The sequence below is a fragment of the Molothrus ater genome, chromosome 1, assembly GCF_012460135.2.
Source record: "Molothrus ater isolate BHLD 08-10-18 breed brown headed cowbird chromosome 1, BPBGC_Mater_1.1, whole genome shotgun sequence".
NCBI classification, from domain to species: domain Eukaryota; kingdom Metazoa; phylum Chordata; class Aves; order Passeriformes; family Icteridae; genus Molothrus; species Molothrus ater.
This window is the reverse complement of record NC_050478.2, coordinates 152,634,258-152,651,304: the sequence shown is the minus strand read 5'-3', so window position 1 is coordinate 152,651,304 and position 17,047 is coordinate 152,634,258. Positions and strand designations below refer to the sequence as shown.

General features: G+C 48.3%; 1 long non-coding RNA gene across 3 annotated transcripts; it reads left to right on the top strand.

Moving 5' to 3' along the window:
- Nucleotides 1-7,690: 7,690 nt before the first annotated feature.
- On the top strand, nucleotides 7,691-11,680 carry LOC118700102 (uncharacterized). Of its 3 annotated transcripts, none has more exons than XR_008508594.1 (6): nucleotides 7,699-7,895; nucleotides 8,515-8,578; nucleotides 8,834-8,902; nucleotides 9,218-9,293; nucleotides 10,063-10,184; nucleotides 10,608-11,680. It is a non-coding gene; the product is annotated as an uncharacterized LOC118700102 (long non-coding RNA). The 3 variants fall into 3 exon arrangements; XR_004982180.2 differs by having other exon boundaries at nucleotides 7,701-7,895; nucleotides 8,834-8,860; XR_008508591.1 differs by having other exon boundaries at nucleotides 7,691-7,895; nucleotides 8,834-9,293.
- Nucleotides 11,681-17,047: the final 5,367 nt, after the last annotated feature.

The window sequence follows — 17,047 nt, the reverse complement described above, 5'->3', positions numbered from 1 at the left end:
CAGGAGCTTCCCAGCTGACGAGGTTTCCTTTCTTCACACCTGAGACCGGCATCCCCGGATGTCTGAGAGAGAAGTAGAGGGCCACGACCCCCAGGGGGGATGAAAGCAGGGTGCTGGTTTGGGAATTACTGGGAGCGGTGGGTTTGAGTCCGCTTTGGAGGTGAGTAGGTTTGGAGGTGAGGAGTGTCCCTGAAGCGGCCCCTTAGGCCCCATAAAAGCAAAGCCTGACTTTTGATCCCAGTGCTGAGGTGCGCAGGGCAGAGCAGTCCTGGTGTGTATCGTGTCACTTGTCTTTTGTGTATTATGTGTTGTTGGATATCTCATGTCTTTTATCATAGCCCTTTGAGGGGCCTGTCAGAAACCTTGGCACCAGTCTTAGCATCTGTACTCTCAGCGTTCCTTGCCCTGGCACCGATGCCATGGAACTTTTAACTTGGTAGCTCAGACAGGTATCAGAATAGCAACTCTTTTTCGAAGCATCCGGTCAGATGTCTTTTCAGGTCTTGTTCTGAGCTGTACGGACAGCTATGCCCTGCCAGAATCCATTATGGCAGATTAGGACTTGTAAGAATGTGGGGACAGGTAGAGGCTTCTGGCCGTAGGATTCTCGGGCATCCATCTTTGCAGTTCTTGGAATAAATCATTCAGTTAGCATCTTGTTCCTCCAGGGTTCTCTGAACTTCATCAGCCCGCCATCAGTTTCACCTTGGTCTTCTAATTTTGCGTCCTCTCGGTGCTCGCTGTCATTTTCCTTACCCAGAGATTTCTGTTCCTGTTGTGTCCCCGTTGTTTGTCCTGTCCTGTGTCACAGGTATCTGCACACACATTTGTGCTGGAGCAGCTCTGCCCTGCTGCATAGCCTGGTGCAATAGGCGAAGTCCCGGGGACTTGATGTTTGTAATGTGGGGTGTAGTTGGACTCTAGGTGGGATTTGTAGATGGGCACAAGATGTCTGGAGCTCTTAAGTTATTCTGCAGCTCTTTGATTTTTGTCCTTTCTTTCAGGTGCAGAAGGATAAAATCCAGGGCAGAGCCCCCCATCTCGGGTGAGGGGATTCCCCCGAGCAGGTCAGTCACTGTTTGTCTCTGCAGAGGGAGCATAAATGATGGCTGTTAGAGCAGTCTTCTTTGTCTCACTTTTTAGGAAGTCAAAGCAGAGAGCAGCAGTCAAGGCCGAGTGAGCGAGGTGAGCATTGAGTAGTGTACAGAAGCAGTTGTTTTTGCTGATGTCTCAGTTTCTGGTGCAGCTCTAAGCATCTCCACTTTTTTTTTTCTATTTTAGGTGGTCCGCTTGCCATCTATCCTGGCCGAGCATGCCCATTCCAGGTGTGTGCAGCTTAAGGTATTGTTGTGGCATCCTTGTCAGATTTGGGAGGTTGTGTTTTCACAGTGTCTCAGCATGCTTTTCTGCTTTGTTTCTTTGCAGGTGCTGTCACTGCCCTAGGCATGCCAAGGAACGGAGGAGGGCAGGTGAGTCGGGGTTTAGGCAGGCTGACTCCTAGGTGAGCGTTACACAGCAGCATGCTAAGCGTGTCCCTTTTCTCTTTGCAGGTATCTTCTGGGCACCCTCTGGAGTCAAATCAAGATTTGAGGTGAGCCGTGGCAGCGGTGCGGAGGAGTCCCGGGGATTACTGTTTTTGAGGGCAATAGTCAGGTTTTCTGTTTTGTTTTAGGTACCCTGAGGAGGCTCGTAGCCAAAGGTTGGGAAGGACAGCACCGAGGCACACACGGAGCACGTTTCATCATCCACGTCCGACCGAGGATGGATTTTGTCTGCTCCTTTTCCAAAAGCTAAGTGTCGGGGCCAGTGGTTGGGAGAAGGGTAAAAACCTTTACTCTCACAGGAGGCAATCAGATGTCAGCTTAGGGGACAGGTCTGTAGTGGGGCGGGCTCTCTGGAAGTAAAGGGAGAGGGTTTCCCCTCAGCCTCGCCAGAGCCTTTGCCGGGCAGGGCAGTTCCGACCCATCTCCACATTTTCGCGTACTTTTTGTCGTCCGCCTTCCTCGACTCGATGTCGTCACGGATCTTTCCCCCGAGGAGCTCGCCTTCACGTCCGGAGCTACGGCCACGGTCACCCGGCAGTCGGCTTCCTTCTCTAGGCTCGCCGAGCCTCTCGAGCATCCTCTTAATTGCTGTGGCACTAACTTGTTTTAACGAGTTCCGTTTCATCATCACGTGCTCTCGTCATAGGGCTTCCTTTCCTTTGGCATCATCAGCCTCTGGCTCATCTTGCACTAGGAATCTCGGGTCCCTACGGGGACAGTGCCAGGCAGTTGCCACTTGTCTCTGTGTTATGTCACCCATGTCTATGTTATGTTGTCCGTGTCTGTGTCCGTTGTCTTCCATGTCATAGGCCTTTGTTACGTCTCGATGCTTTATCGGCACTATTCTGTGCCATATAGGCCGTATTCTACTCACGTTCCTTTCTGGATATCCCTTCTTCTGGCATCTTTACATTTTTACTCTTTGAGACAGGAATGTCTCAAACGGACAAGATGTTCTCATCCATCTTCCTTCTCACTACCAGCTTTGGTAGTGCCTTTTTTCCATGCCATTCTCTTGGACTGCTAGAGGGAGTGTCTTACACCCTCCTCATGTGACTGCAGTACTTCTATAGGTTCCATCTTCTCAAGGGTATAGGACTCAAGAATTCATCTTCCAGCGAGTTATCTCAAGTCCTGGCTTTTATATTGTGTGTACCTGTGCTGGCTTATACTGTATGTATAAGCTGTCACTACACTCTATGTACACTTGCACTGTATGCATCGACTTACATTGTTGTGTGTACTTATATTGTACCACTTATGGTTGGAGCTGCCCTGCCAGGGCACATAGTCACAGTTAGGTAGAAGAGTTATAAAAACTTTACTGTTCATCTGTCTTTTATGGGATTTTGGGTAGAAAACTTATTGGTCCAGAGTGGAGACAAGTCCTAGCTGTCAGATAGCCACTCGTTGACCGCTTCCTGTCGTCTCACAGGTCCCTGAGGCTGCCGATTTCCCCAGAATCTACCCTTTGACGTCAAGGAGCGCAGCCAGATGATGTGTCGCAGCACGTTCTTCAGCGTCTCGAGTAAGGGCCGCAGCGAGCGTGTAAGTGGGAAGAGTGTGTGAGCGTGTGTGAGAGCACGTGTCTGTGTCTGTCTGCGTCTGCTCGTCTCTGCATGTGTCAGCGCATGCTGACTGGATTTAACCTTGTGTGTGTGACTTTTGCTTTTCAAGTTTTTCAACTCATTTTTAAATTTAGAATAAAAAATCCCCAGCTGGGTTCCCCCCTCCTGTGCATTGTTTCTACTTGATGACCAATCATGGTCCAGCGGTGTCGGGGCTGTGATCAGTCCCAGGTTTTTATTATTCATTCCTTTCCAGCTCTCTGATGTCTCCTTGCTCTTTTAGTATAGTTCTACTATCTCATTTTCTTTTAATATAATAGAGATCATAAAATAATATTTCAGCCTTCTGAAAGGGGGAGTCAAGATTCTCGTCTCTTCCCTCGTCTTGGGGACCCTCATCACCACAATCAGCGGCCGAGCGGGTTTGTGCAAGCCTCTCAGTAACCCTCGGCTGGTCCCAAGTCGGCAGACACCGGGGGGGCAGCCCCGACACGGCCGAGAGCAGGGAGACACCCTCTGTGCCCCGAGGGTGTTGAGGGCACCTGGGCTGGGGGAGACACTCTCTGTGCCCCGAGGGTGTTGAGGGCACCTGGGCTGGGGGGAGACACTCTCTTTACCCTGAGGGTGCTGAGGGCACCTGGGCTGGGGGGAGACACTCTCTTTGCCCTGAGGGTGCTGAGGGCACCTGGGCTGGGCCCCTGTGCAGCACAAGAGACACCAGAGACAGCGGTAGATGATAAAGGGCCGACTCTTAGCAGGGGTTAATCCAAGGTTTTATTAGGAATCCCAAAGGAGCTCCTGCACCTCAGGGGCCTCCTGCCGAGAGCCCCGGGAGATGTGTCAAGGTCACCTTTAAAGGGAGGTGGAAACCAAAAGTAGATAACATCTTACCAACCATTAAGTGACCCTAAGGGATGGATGCTGGGGGATCCAGACATACAGGACAGCGTATGGGGCAAGGCCTGGGGAGCTGACCCCTGGCCTCTGGCTAATCACTCGAGGACTTGGACCGAAACTTCTGGATGGAGGGAATGGGAGGCTGAGTGATTGACAGAGAGGCAGGGTGGGGGTTTGGGGATGATCTCATCCCGGGAGAGGGATAACACAGGTAGAAGGAGGGGGGTACAGTTTGGGTTAAACCATTTGGGAAAAATATGGGGATACAAAACAAAATTACTTCAAAGTATTACAAAGTATAAAAATGCACTACAGCAGGTTTGGGCAGCACCAAATAAAATGTAATAAAATGCTTTAAAAATAAAAAAATTAAAAATAAAAAAAAATAAAATTAAAAAAAACCAAAATTAATTTAAAATAAATGAAAAACAAAATAAAAACTGTAAAGTGCTGTAAAGTGCTGTAATCGTTCCATAAAAGGTAGTGCCGTAATGCAAGACCCTCAAACACCACCACAATCACCAGCTTGAGTTGGTCTGGGCAGCACTAAATAAAAAAAACTAAAAACCTTTAAAAATAGAAAAATTAAAAATAAAAAATAAAATTAGAAAAATACAGAAAGCTTTAAAAATAGAAAAATAAAAAATAAAATTAAAAATAAAATTAAAGCTTTAAAAATAGAAAAAAGAAAAATAAAATTTAAATAAAAAATAAAAATAAAAAATAAATGCTTTAAAAATAGAAAAATTAAAAATAATAAGTAAATAAAATTTTTAAAATAAAATAAAAAGCTTTAAAAATAGAAAAATTTAAAATAAACATTAAGTAAAAAATAAAATTAAAAAATTAAAATAAATTTAAAATAAATTAAAAACAAAATAAAAACCGTAAAGTGCTGTAAAGTACCATAAAAGTTCCATAAAGGGTAGTGCCGTAAAGCGCGACTGTCGTAAAACTACCGTAAAGGGTGACTGTCGTAAAAGGTGCCGTAAAGCGCGACTGTCGCAAAAGGTGCCGTAAAGCGCGACCGTCGCAAAAACTGCCGTAAAGCGCGACTGTCGTAAAAGGCGCCGTAAAGCACGAATGACGTAAAAGGTGCCGTAAAGCACGACTGTCGCAAAGGGGGCCGTAAAGCGCGACTGTCGTAAAAGGTGCCGTAAAGCGCGACTGTCGTAAAACTGTCGTAAAGCACGAGTGTCGTAAAAGGTGTCGTAAAGCACGACTGTCGCAAAAAATTGCCGTAAAGCGCGACTGCCGTAAAAGGTGCCGTAAAGCGCGACTGCCGTAAAATTGTGCCATATAGGCTGGCAGCGCCGTGGCCGTCACGGAATGCCGCACAAGATCGCGACGGCCTCCCGAGTGGGCGTGGCCGGGGCGGGGCGCCGTGTCGACGGGCTGACGTCATTAGGCGGCACTCTGCCTGCAGTGCGGTGGCGCAGACGGCAGGGGGCGCTGTGCCTGCAGTGCGCCAAAGCAGGCGGCAGGGGGCGCTGTGCCTGCAGTGCGCCCATGCAGACGGCAGGGGGCGCTGTGCCTGCAGTGCGCCCATGCAGACGGCAGGGGGCGCTGTGCCTGCAGTGCGCCCATGCAGACGGCAGGGGGCGCTGTATAAATAGAGTATTAAGTACAAACTATCTAGAAGAAGAAATAAAAGCTCTATGTCACCTGCAGCTGTAGAAAATTTCAGGCTCCCATGGAGGAAATAGTTTTCCTAAAATCATTACCGTTTTGGGGTTTTTTGCACTCCCCGGCAGCCTGAACGTTTCTACTGCTGCTTTTTTATTCTAAAGCTAGAATGGAAATCCAAGATTAGAAATACAGGGAAAGAAAGAGAGAAAGAAATAAAGAGAGAAAGAAATAAAGAGAGAAAGAAAGAAAGAGAGAGAGAGAGAAAGAAAGAGAGAGAGAAAGAAATAGAGACAGAAAGAGAGTGAAAGAAAGAAAGCGAGAAAGAAATACAGACAGAAAGAGAGAGACAGAAAGAGAGCGAGAGAAAGAGAGACAGAAAGAAAGAGACAGAAAGAGAGCGAGAGAAAGAAATAAAGAGAGAGAGAAAGAAATAGAGAAAGACAGACAGAAAGAGAGAGAAAGAGAGCGAGAGAAAGAGAGAGAAAGAAATAGAGAGAGACAGAAAGAAAGAGAGAGACAGAAAAAGAGCGAGAGAAAGAAAGAGAGAAAGAAATAGAGACAGAAAGAAGGAGACAGAAAGAGAGCGAGAGAAAGAAAGAAAGAGAGAAAGAAATAGAGAGACAGAAAGAAAGAGAGAGAAAGAGAGAGAGAGACAGAAAGAAAGAAAAAGAGAGAGAAAGAAATAGAGAAAGGGAGACAGAAAGAGAAAGACAGAAAGAAAGAAAGAAAGAGAGAAAGAAAGAAAAGGAAAAAGGAAAGGAAGAAAAAAAAAAGAAGGAAGAGAAAGGAAGAAAAAAAATGAAAAAGGAAAAGGGTGAGAGTGAAAAAGAAAGAGCGAAAGTGGAAAAGGGGGTGAAAAACAGAGTGAAAAAAAGAAAAAAGAGTTGGAGTGGAAAAGAAAGGACATTCGGGAGGGGCGGTGCTGCCTAAGGTGCTTCCGCGCCCAGGAGCGAAGGAGCCGTTTGATCCCCCGGCGGGACCGCAGCTCCCGGTGGCGGAAAACGGAGCGGTGGCTGTCAGTCCGAGACTACAACTCCCGGCAGGCCCTGCGGCCGTAAAGCGCGGCGTCTGACTCAACGGCCGACGCGCCATATGAATGGCTGGCGGGCCGAGGCGGCCGCGCGCCGGGGGAGCGGGCTGGGCGCGGGGAGCTCCCGGCGCCTCTCCCGCGCGGGACGGAGCCGCGGCAGCGGCGCTGGAGGGGCGAAGCCTCCGGCCGGCCGCCCGCACGGAGCCGAGCGGCGCGGAAGGGGCGTCCGCCCGGTGCCTCGGCCTCGCTCAGCGGTCCCGGTGGCGGGGGCTCAGCTCGGGCGGGGCGCGCTGCCGCCCGCCGATGGCGGAGCGCCAGGCGGTGCTTTGCTGCCGCGGGCCGGGAGCTGCAGGAGCCGCCCCGGGCGAGCGGCGCCGGGCGCTGCCGCGGTCACTGTGCGGCGGCTGGCGGAGGCGCGGGAGCCGCCGAGCTGCAGCCGTGTCCCTCGGGCTGCTGCCGCTGCTGCGGGCGGGGGCGGACGAGCGGCTGGAATGACACGGCTGCTGAGTGCCTCAGTGCTCGTGGCTCTTTCTTCCACGCAAACAGATGGAGCGGCATCGCTGAGCAGTAAAACACAGCGATGGCCCGGAGAATGGCGAGCGCAAGGAGCGCGTGGGCTGGATCCTTCTGCTGGCACAGGTGCGATCCGCAAACTCAGCCCCTTGTGCCCCTACCCTCCCGACCCCCAGGGGAAATGCTCTCCAGCCTCGAGCTGCTGCAAGACAAAACGTGTGATTTGACACTAGGGTCCGGAAAAGGTTTCCGTTTAGATTAGCAAATGCCTCAATTGTTCTTGGTTACATCCTAGGATCGGTTTTAGGCAGTGACTTTATACCGCTTGTCGGATTTTTCTTGTGCAATGGTAAGAAAATAGGCAGGTCTGATACTGGTTTCGCTTTTTTTCTACTTCATGTTCCATGAGCTGCTTTTATCCAAGCAATTGTTTTAAAGTTCTACTGTAGGCGTTTCTGGTTCACTTTTTTTTTTTTCTTTGCAGCACCCGTGACTTTTTTTTTTTTTTTCTCTAAATCGGCAGCAAATATAGCTGAGTAAAATTACCTTGGTTTTCTTCCTTCTTAAATGTTTTTATTGATAATCCTATTTGAATATGCAGAACAAGTGGGTATGTCCTGTAATATATCCTAGCTTTTCTTGTTTACAGGGTACTCAGAAAATACTTTTCCCTTAGAGTCCCACTGAAACATTCTCAGTGCAATCTCCGTTAAGGTATGTGTTTACAAATAAGCCACCATCAGCTGAGATATTTGCCTGTGTACCTTTTCCTGTAATTCAGAGCTTGCGTTCTGTGGTTTTTATGATAAACCTATCAAACTTGTAAAACTGTTTTGCAAGTCTTAATCGTTGAAGGCAGCAAGAAGTGGTTTAAAAGCCTGTTCTTGAGCAGACAAAGGGAAAAAGTGTGAATTTGATGCTGAACTTGTCCTTTTTCATTTGACTTGCCTTGAATGATTTAGGAAGAGAGAGAACTAGAAAAAAGAGAGAAATAGAATTGGTTCTTGGGCCCTCCTAAAATGCTCCCCGTGATTCTGTGTGGAGCCAAAGTGAAGGGTGATGGAACAGAGCCCTGTGCTTTAGAAGGAAATCAATTTCAACCTGATCTCCACCCTGAGTCTCCCTAATTTCTGTTTTTAAAATGCAAACTAAGTTTAGGAAGTGTTGGAAGTTAGTATTTTGGGGAAGAAATGGCAGTTGCACCAACCGTTCCATTTCCCAGAGGCTCTGGGAACGATTCATTTTGTAAGCGCTGTAACTGCAATCGGTTGGTGGTGCGGGGTTGGAATGTGCACTTGCCCTGCTCTAAAGCACTCGTTCATTTGCATTTCAGTGCCAGGAGTCTTGAGAAACTGGAGAAGAGCCCAAGAGACATTTTTCATCCTGAGATACAAAAGGTAGGAAGTGACTTTTTTTTGTTTGGTTCTTTTTCTTTATGATTTCCTGGAAATAGAAGTAATTAAGTATAGATACTACTGGTTTGTTTCTTCCAGTAGCTAATAATAATAATAATAATAATCGAATACTACTTAAACTGTCTCTTTATCCATTGAACTGGCCATTTCAAATCCAAACTTCTAAACACAAATAAAACCATCATCCTTGTAGAATCTTTAATAGGAGGGGGCTAAAGATGCTGTTTTTGTTGACAGGATTTATTGGTTGTTGAAGGGCAAGAGGTGAGTACAAGCCTAACTACTTCTTGCTCACAGACCCGTCCGGTGAGTACAGCTTTGTATTTTGATGGGCTTTTGATGACTTCTAAATCAATTGCTCGTTACAGTAAAAAGAAGTAATGTTTTTTTGAACCTGACAGCAAAAATAACTTGAAGCACCAACTTAATAATAATTGATCACCCATCTAAGTTAATGGTTTTATGCTATACTATCAAAGTTTAAAGGTAAATTATCGTGTAGTAGGAGATAGTATAAAATGTATGTTCTGATGTGTAGGATGTATGCAAAGATTAGAGGACCCAAATTGTTATGTCTTCTGTTTGACTGTTTACCAAATAATATTTGGTTTTATTTTCCAGGGATCGGTGAATTTTAAATTTGGAATCCTCTATGCTAAGGATGGTCAGCTTACAGGTGATGAAATGTTCAGTCATGGTGAGTTTTCCACCTTCTCCTTAATTGTTTTGCTCATCTGAAAAAAAAAAAAAAAAAAAAAAAAGGTATGTTTATTATTTGTTACCCTGTTCTGTCCGTTTCCTCAGTATTTGCTGGAGCTCTGCTTACCCAAGCTTTGGGTAAAACAAGCTTTGGGTTCCTTCTGTCCCACTGGGTGTTGCCCAGTTTGGTTGCATCTGGTGAAATTCACCCTGAGCCCTTACAGAACCAGCTCAAACCACGTGAGAGCCATTCGCAGCTCTCTCAGGACACCCGGAGGAGGATGGGTGACGTTTCTGAGCATCTGGCAAGTGTACTTCTATCAAAACTCGGCCTGTGACATTGCTGGGGAAAACCCTTCTGTATCCTGGAGGGTTCCTCAAACTCTGTTGAGGATCCAGTTAGCAGTTGCTCACCTGGATGGTTCCAGCTCCTCAAGTTAACACTTGTACTCTTGCCCTGTAGTTTAGATCTATTGTAGTTTTGTTATTTTGCACGATTTTACGTCTTTGGAAAATAACGTGCGTTTCACTCTTTGGAACCTCTCGGATCATTCTTTGGTGCAGCACCACCTAATGGGACACTTGGCTGCTGTGCTGAAGGGCTTGGTTACTAGGATTGTAAATCCCGGAGAGTTTGTAAGTCTTCTGTCCCCAGGGAGGTATCACGCTTTGTTCACTCTGTTTGTCAGGTGCTGCTTCTCGTCGGAAGTATTAACTTCAAACTGCCCTGTTCTTTTTTTAACTTTTTTTCCTGGTTCTCTCCGTAGGGCAGGGAAGGACTCTCGTATCCCGGTCGTCAGACTCAGCGCTGCCCGAGAAGATACAGAGAGTGTAAAAATCATAAGAAGCAAATAGGACTGCAGAGGAAACAAACTGGAGAGAACAAAAGGTGATATTGTTCTCCTTACCCTGGATTAGAAACATCCCCTGTGCTTTGATGCCGGTGGCTGCCAGGGGCTCGTTAGGTCTTTTTAGGCAGGTGTAGGTGTTCACTTGTAGGTTCTATTTTTTGGCAAAGGACCATGAGAGAAGTTTATTTCTACATCCAAATAAACATTCATCTTATCTGAACATAACCTGTCATCCCATTTCTGACGTTAAGGACTCCTGTATAAATACTTGGGGAGGTTTTCTTTGTCGTTTCTGAATGGTTCCATTTTGGTTCCATCTACCTGCCGGATACTTGAACGAGTCTGAGGTGGTTTAATTGCATACTGCTTCCTTGAAATTCTGTTGGTCTCTGCTTGGAACCCTTCTTGTAGTGCTCAATGCAAGACTTCTGATGGTGTTTTCTTGCCTGTTTGTGTTTAAGGTCGTGCTCTGATGCATTTACAGAAACCATGGCAGGAGAGAGTCAGCTGCTGGAGAAGAGGAGACAGTATTATCCCTGGGCAGCATAGAACTGCGCTACTGCTGTGTCATCAGCTGTGTCTGCACTGAAAGTAGCCACCTTCACTTGTAGGTAGCTCCTTGGTGCTTTAGGACACGCTGAGGGATTTATTCCTTTTGGGATCCACGATGAGAATTCCCAAGAGAGGTAGTAATAAGGTATGAGATTGGAAAAAAGCCTGTGTCCTTGGAATGTTGTTGTTGTCGTCAAAAGTTAATTTTTCCTTCTTTCTTAGCCAGTAGTCAGCTTTTTGCTTTATTTTTTGTGGGATCAGTACTTGATTGTTTAAAAAATGGCTTCAAAATAACTGCAGCGGCTGGCCACCAGGACCTTGTTCAGATTTGCCTATTTGCTTGTAGCTAAAACGTTTCCATATTGTTTCTCGTTCTATTGAAGAAACTGCTGCCCAGTCAACTAAGAACTGAACATCTATCTGTCTAGGACATGGGGAGAGGATTTAGGTCGTGTCTTTGTTTCCAGAAAAAAGTTCCAGTGTAGTTTCTAACTAGAGGAAAAGGGGGGGTGAAGACTCGGGGCTCTGATGCCGTTGGGGGCACCCCGAGGTGCCCAGGAGAGGGAGCCCCACTGCGGTGCAGGAGCAGGTATGTTATCACGTACTAGAGAGCAAATGATAAATAGAAATAGGAAAATTATAAACATAAAAATATTTTTTAAATCGTTAAAGAAAGCGGTTTTTTTTACTTGTCAGTAGGCAGGGTTTTGATGATAAAAATGATAAATACAAAGAATATGAAGGTAGAAATCTAAGTCTAGAAATATATCATAAATACGTACAGATAAAGTTTAAAACTAGAAGAAAAAATCAGTTGCAGCAGTAGATACGATACATAATATAAATAATACTTTAAATACATGTCTAGAATTTTATAGCTATTATAGATAATTATTAATAGATTGCATCAAAAGAAACCATATATATAAATGTGAGTATAACTATACAAAGTATAAAAATATTTCGATACCGTTTAAAAGAAGGTGTTTTCGTGTATTTTTTTGGTTAGAGATGGGGTTTTTATTTGGATTAATAGAAGTATTCTAGAAATATAAATCTAACTATAGAAAGATACAATCGATAGAGAAAGATATTTCTAAAAACACAACCGAACACCGCCGCCTTCGGGGGAATCGCACGAGCTCGGCCGAAGCAAGGCGAGAGCGGCCGACCCTGACGGCCTCGAGCGAACCGGGGCGAGCGGAGCCGAGGCGCGCCGAAGGCACCGAGCGGCTGGGAGTTGGGCCGAAGCGAGGCGAGCTCTGCCGAAGAGGCGAATGCAGGCGCCAAGAGCCGAGTTGAGGCGACAAGAGCCGACTCGAGCCGAGCGTCTCCGGAGCGAGCCGAGCTCCGCCGAGCGCAGCATCCCGGGCAGGGCGAGGCGCCGGGCCGGGCTCGGGGTGCAGCCGGGGCTCTGGGGGGCTTCCCCGCCTGTCCCTCTCTCTAGCCCTCCTTCCTTCTCCCCGTATTCGCCTTCTCTCGCTCCCTTTCCCCCATTCCCTCTCCCCCCACAAACCCGGCTCCTTCCTGTCCTGTCCCTAGCCCGCTACTCCCTTCTGTTCCCCCTCTCTCCTTCCTCTGCCCAGCCTCCCTGTACCCTCGTCCCGGGCTTTCCCTTCCCGTCCCGCTTTCCTGCGCAGCCCGAGCTCCCTCGCCGCCCTTTCTCATGCCCTGCTCTCGCTCCTCTCTTCCCGTGCCCCCTTTCCTTCTTTGCCCCGCAGCCGCGGGGCTCGGGCTGCCGGAGAATAAAGCCCCGAGGGCCGGAGCCCGGCGGCCCTGGGCCCTTGCAGGAGTCCCCGCGCGGGGCCGGAGGCTCTCGGCGGATCCCCCCGTGCCGCTCAAGCAGCCCGGCCGACAGCGCCGGAGCTGCGGCTTTGCCGGCATCGCGCTGAGAGCGGCCCCTGCCCTGTGCCGGGCGGTCCCCGCCGTCTGTGCCGCTCCCTCTCTCGCTGCCCCCGGCCCGTGACAGCGAGGCTGGGCAGGAACCTCAAGCCTTCTGGGGGCTGCCCCCGCTTTCTTGTTGCAGCAGAATCCCTTGCTGGGGCCATGCACGTGTGGGAAGGGCTTGGGGGAAGCGCTGCGCTGCTGTCCAGGGCAGTCGGATTCGTTCTGAGCCTTCTTTGGGGGTCAGGAAAAGGGGCGGTGAAGACTCGGGGCTCTGATGCCGTTGGGGGCACCCCAAGGTGCCCAGGAGAGGGAGCCCCACTGCGGTGCAGGAGCAGGTGGGGGGCGGGCGAGGGGCGGGGGTCACGCTGGGTGCCGTCCCCCAGAGGGACCCAAAGCTGCCACCAAATGCGCAGGGAAATTGCATTCCAATGTCTTGGGACAGAGGCTCATGGGAAGTTTTCTCAGCTATCCAAGGCACGGAGCCCTGGAGCCAAGTCAGCCTGAGCTGCTGCGTGCTTGCTGTGAGCCTTGAGGTGAGCGCGCATCATTGCGGGCTTGGGATCGATTGAAATGCACTAAGGAAACCAGCTCTGGCGAGGGAGGGAGGGAGGGAAATGCTCTCTTAACATGTGCCAATGCTTCTGTCAAACTCATCAGGGCAGGACAGCGTTCAGACTGAAAGCGTAAGAAGATGTGGAGTGAGACAGAATCTGACAGGAGCACCGGACTCACAAGTGCACGAATTTTGCTTTTGGCTTGGATTTAAACTCAGAAGTTGTAAGGAATTTGGGAAGGAGAAGGGACATTCCAGAAGGAAAAGAAGAAAAAGAAGTTGTTGTTGTTACAGCCCTGGCAAAATCTTTGGTTCTAGCTAATAAAGGAAGTTAGTTGAAATTAAAAAAAAAAGAAAAAAACGTGGTTTTTTTCCTTCACTGTTGTATTCGTTGGTGGTAGATGGTGTGTTGTTTTATTTCTTGGTCTTATTAACTCTGTGTAAATAGTTTTTTGAGTGAAGCTCACTTTCTGGATGGGTTGGTTTGTATTTGAGGTAGGATTAATTTCAAGAGGTTTCTTTCCTAGACTTCTGATAGGTATTCCTGGGATTTTGGTTTTGTTGTTTACTGTATGTATCAACAGAGAGATTTGGTAGGGCCAGCTGGGCTGCTGGAGTTTTGGGTGTTAATTTATTAGATGGCTTTTGTTAAACACAGAATAATTATGTAAGTTAACAGCAAATTACCCAATTACCTAATTTATCTAGGTATGCTACCTAAACACAATGCTTTATGTCTTACCATTTTTGTGTTCTTCTGCTCCAAGTAGTTGTGTCAAAAAAGAAAGCACTGCTATTTTTCTGAAGAGCTTTCTTCTATAACAAGGCCTTTACTCCCTTTGAATTTGAGTCAGAGGAGCCAAACAGCTGCAGCTGCTCTGAGGGCTTTTATATTTGGTGGGATTAGCCCCCTCCCTTTTCCCAGGCATCATGGGAATGGGAGGCGGGCACCATCAGGGGTATATTAACCCCAGCCTTTGCTGAGGGGTTTCATTCCCTTTCTGGGATGTGCTAGGGTAAGAGCTCTCCTGTCATTTCAGTGAAGAGGCTCTTTCAGCTTAGCCTGTTTTCAGCAGGTGTTTCTGGGTGTCTAAAGCAATAGAGACTTTGAAGATCCTGTGAAGAAAATGGCCTGGAATACAGGGAGTATTTAAGTTGACGATTTTGGGTTTTGTGTTTAGGGGTGGTAAAGTGCATTTGCAATTTCTGGTTTTGTTCTTGTTTTGTGTTTTTATTGTTTTTAGGAGGTGTACAGCTTCCAGAGATCCCAGGTTGTGTCAAGCACAGCACTTCTTTCAGCAGATTCATCATGTTACAGGAGGCATCTGCCCAGTGTCAAAAATGATGTTTGAGACTGAGGCTTCAGGTGAGTTGAGGTTTGTGACTGGGAGAGGGAGGGTGAGCAGGTATCCAGTTAGGAGTTATTGGGGGGCAGGGGGGTTTGCAGGCAGCAGGGTGAGAAAGGGTGTTTATCTGAGGGCCCCCCCACACAAGGCTTTTCAGAAGCATAGCAGAGGCATTCCCATATTTTCCTCACACAAGGTCATCCACTGCACTCACAGGAATGCCATTTAACTTTGCTTTTCTCTAACCCAGGTGCCACTGATAATAAAGGTCACACCCTTGGAATCAGGATGAAGCTGGAGCCTGAAGGAGCCAGGCACACTCAGGAGAGGGCAAGTAGCTGACTCGCTGGGATTTGGCCCACATAACTCTGTACTCATACTTTGGTTTTGATTTTCTTTATTGTAGCTGACCGAGAGAGGCTAAGAGGCGATCACGGGGCCCTCCGAGGCAGACTCATTTCAGGTGCAACGTGGATTCACATCACCGATCATCCAAAAGATAAGTCAGGGGCCACGGCCCGGAGATGGGAGAGTAGAGGGTTGGGAGTTCTTGGGATAGATTGAAAAATTAGCAGAGGGAAAAGCAATCTTCTCCAAAAGGCCTCTTAGGACAGCTCAAGGGAGAGACTCCACATTTGATGGCAGCGTGCAGGTGGGCAGGGCAGAGCAGTTCCGGTCCATGTCATGTTGTCCGGTGTACCGTGTTACCTAGTGTGTCTTTGGGGTCCCTTTGGTCAGATATCTCTCCCTTTTCCCCTCGAGGCTCTCACCACAAGCCTAATGTGTCATGTTTAACATCCCCCGGTTTGTCGCGTTCGGTGTCATGGGTGTCCGCACGCGTTTGTGCCGGAGCTGCTCTGCCCTGCCGCATAACCTGCCGCAACAGGAGAAGTCCCGGGGACTTGGAATTTGTGATGTGGGGTGTAGTTGGACTCTAGGTGGGATTTGTCGATGGACACAAGATATCTGGAGCTCTTAAGTTATCCCGCAGCCCTTTGACTTTTGTCCTAACTCTTTTTCAGATTCAGATAGATTAAATCTATGCCAGAGGTACCCATCCCGGGTGAGGGGTTTCTCCCGAGCAGGTGAGGCACCGTTTGTCTCTGCCGAGGAAGTGTAAATGGTGTCTGTGTTACAGCACTGTTCTTTGTCTTTCTTTTTAGGAAGTCAAAGCAGAGAGCAGCAGTCAAGGCTGAGTGGGCAAGGTGAGCATTGAGTAGCATACAGAAGCAGTGGTTATTGCTCAAGTCTCACTCTCTGGTGCAACTACAAGCATCCATTCTCGTTTGTGCGATTTAGGCAATCGACTCGGCGTATGTCCGGCCCCTGTCACCAACCGGCCGATGCACCGGGTTTCCTGCAAATATGAGCTCCATGGAAGTATTACAGGACTCCGTGATGATGAAGCCTTCAAATTTTCTATTTCACGGTCCCATCCGAGGAGCCCTCGGGAGCGGCCGAGGAGTTGCGGTGAGCGGAGGAGGTAGGGAGGAGGGGGGAGGCTCAACTCAGGTCACAGCAATGGCAAATCACCTCGTCTCCACTTTACCCAGGCGCACCCTGCGACAACGGCGTCGGCCTCCAAGCGAGCCTGAAGCGTGCAGCCCGAGGAGCCGAGCATTCTTAGGAGAAGGGTGAGTAGCAGACTTGTCGTGTTTTGGCTGCCATGCTGCTAAGATCGTGCACTCACGTTTGGTTTCCTTTCTCTTGGCAGACTAAGAGAATAATAGCCCGTGTCAGCAGGGACTTCCCAGACGGTGCATCCGCTTCCTATCGAAGCTGACACGCATCGGCACACCCACCCGTCCGAGAGATAAGTAGAGGGCTGCAACCCACATAGGGGCTGAAAGTGGAGTGCTGGGTTGGGACTCTCTGGGGGGGGGGGGGTGTTGAGTCAGCTCTGGAGATGAGGGTAGCCAAGAAGTGGGCCCTTAGGCCCATAAAAGGAAAGTCTCACTTTTGATCACAGTGCTGAGGTGCACAGGGCAGAGCAGTCCCGACGTGTATCGTGTCACTTGTCTATCGTGCATTATGTGTTGTTTGCATATCTCGGGTCTTTTACCTTAGGCCTTTGAGGGGCCTAGCAGAAACCCTGGCATCATTCTTAGCATCTGTGATCTCAGCATTCCTTGCCCCGGCACCCAGGCCATAGATGCGATTCTGATACCTGTCTGAGCTCCGCAATCAAAAGTTCTCTCTTTGGAAGCATCCAGTCAGATGTCTTGTCTTGTCAGGTCTTTTTCTGAGCTGTATGGATAGCTATGCCCTGCCAGGATCCATTATGGTGGATTAGGACTTGTAAGAATCTGAGGTTAGGGAGAGGATTCTGACCATAGGATTCCTGGGCATTCATCTTTGCAGTTCTTGAAATAAATCATTCAGTTAGGATCTTCTTCCTCCAGGGTTCTCTGAGCCTCACCATCTCACCATCGGTCTCACCTCGATCATCTCCTTTTGCATTCTCTCAGTCCTTGCAGCCATTTTCCTCTCCAAGGGATTTCCGTCCGTGTCTCGTGCCCATTGTTTGTCACGTCCCGTCCATCCCGTGTCACCGGTGTACGCA